Source organism: Serinus canaria, unplaced genomic scaffold, assembly GCF_022539315.1.
Source record: "Serinus canaria isolate serCan28SL12 unplaced genomic scaffold, serCan2020 HiC_scaffold_687, whole genome shotgun sequence".
NCBI lineage: Eukaryota > Metazoa > Chordata > Aves > Passeriformes > Fringillidae > Serinus > Serinus canaria.
The window spans coordinates 150-2,084 of record NW_026108799.1 but is presented as its reverse complement, the minus strand read 5'-3'; the positions used below and the strand labels follow the sequence as shown (position 1 = coordinate 2,084).

General features: G+C 56.8%; 1 long non-coding RNA gene across 1 annotated transcript; it reads right to left on the bottom strand.

Moving 5' to 3' along the window:
• Window positions 1-315: 315 nt before the first annotated feature.
• LOC108964062 (uncharacterized) lies at window positions 316-789 on the bottom strand. Its single transcript, XR_001992626.3, has 2 exons — window positions 714-789; window positions 316-429 (listed from the first exon to the last, which is right to left on the bottom strand). It is a non-coding gene; the product is annotated as an uncharacterized LOC108964062 (long non-coding RNA).
• Window positions 790-1,935: the final 1,146 nt, after the last annotated feature.

Genomic DNA, 1,935 nt, shown 5'->3' with positions numbered 1-1,935 from the left:
CGTTATTCATGTCATGGCCGATCCTGTCCTGGGAGTTGTCCTAACTTCGTCTTGATGCCAATTCTGACTTGGGAGTCTTCCTAACTTTTGTTCATCAAGGCCATTCCAATCTCCTGTATCCTATTTCCTACATGTATCATCTACAAAGAAACCCTTCTGCTTCATACCATGCATCACATACACCTATCTAATTATATTCCAAAAATATTGATATAATTACATTTTTGTCAGCACAAATCACATCCATTTATCACAGGAGGCCAAAAGTTTAGAAAAGGATTGAAAGAAACGCTCTGATGATGACGATGACAAAAAAAAAAAAAACCAAACCAATTTATTTTTGACAGCAAATGAACACTTGCTGCCCTCCAGCCCCCCAAGCCTGGCAGGCCGAGTGGTGCCGTTCCCATGGCATGAGGTGCTGGCAGCCTGTAGAGAGAAACCAGAGAGCCACGGTCAGTGGCAGCAGGCTCCTGTCCCTCTGTCCCACCATGGCCTGTGCCTGGGCCATGCTGCTGGCTGAGCTCAGAGCCCAAACCTCCCGACCCATTCTCTGTTTTTAGAGAAGGGCAGCGTGGCAGGCCACGTTCCACCTCCTCTGCTTAATCACGGCACAGCAACTCCTCAGCAGCTGCAAGAGCGGGATGCCCGTGTGCCTGCTGGCGCCTGCCCGGAGCCCTTCTGCCAGCTGAGCTGTGGAGCCGGGTGCCCACCTCTGGAGAGCTGCTGCCAGGAGAGGAGCCGATCCCACACCAGGTCCTTGTCCTTCTGGAAGGGGCTGTCCCTGCACCGTGGCCCCTGGGGTAGCGCCGGCACTGGATGTGCTCCACAGACACCGCAGGCGCCTCCCTGTCTGGTCCGGGCACCAGGTGAAATCCTCCTGGGGAAAACAGAGAACAATTGCATGGAAGTCAATTCAAAACAAGACCTGGAAACAAGAAGAAGCGCAAAGCCTGTCACTGTTTCACAGGCCTGAGGAGGGTCTGACCACTCCATGGGTGAAATAAACCTGCCCATGGGTGGGGAAATCCCCACCTTTCCCACCCGTAAACGCGCCCCTTCCTCAAGGGCCTGCAGAGCAGACCAGCTGGGGCATGGCTCCGGAACCCGTCCCCCCCGCTCTGCTACCCACCATCCACATGGATGGAGGCTTTTGTCAGGCTGGCTGCCCCCGTCTCAGCCCTTGCCAGGCTGGCTGGCGAAGAAGTGTCAGCAAGGCCAAGCCAGCCAGGCTCCCTTTACAACATCAGTCCCCTGTCCCGCCAAAAAAGCATCGAGACTCTGTGGAGCCGAGCAGAAATATTAATATTCTCCAGTTGCCCAAGCGGGGAACCTCCAGCACGGGGCCAGACCGAGCCCTGCCCTGCCTGGAAGCACCAGCATCCCCCCCACCCCTGTACCGGCTGGGGACTCATCTTGATTTCATCGGAGCACAGAGCGTGTCCTCCAGGCAGGGGCCGCAGCCAAAGCCCATCGGCTCTGCCGTGCCAGCGGCCAGCTCCAGGATGGTGTTCCCAGCTCCACGTCGTGCTCCAGAAGAACACGCCAGCTGTGCTTCAACTTGCGGCGAACATCACGATGCCATTGAGGTGCAGGGGGATGTTTCCCCTGTCCCAGTCCGTGGCACCTTCACCGCACTGCCACCACTTCTCCAATAGGATGGGGAGCTCGGAGCTGCTCCCTCCACAGCTCGCCAGGGACCAGCGGAAGCATCTCCTCAGCTGTGCTCTCTCCTCTGTGCCACGGACACAGGGAAACACTCCAGGCTTTTCTTCCAGTGCCACGGGACACGTGCTGCTGGTGCTTGCTGGGCTCCTGGATCGTACTGTGCACAGGGATGCATCTCTGCTGTCTCCTGGGTCAGGCAGGGCTCCTGCAGCAAAGAATGTTCAAAAAGATCCTACAGGGATGGCCTGTCGGTGGGGTCCATGCATA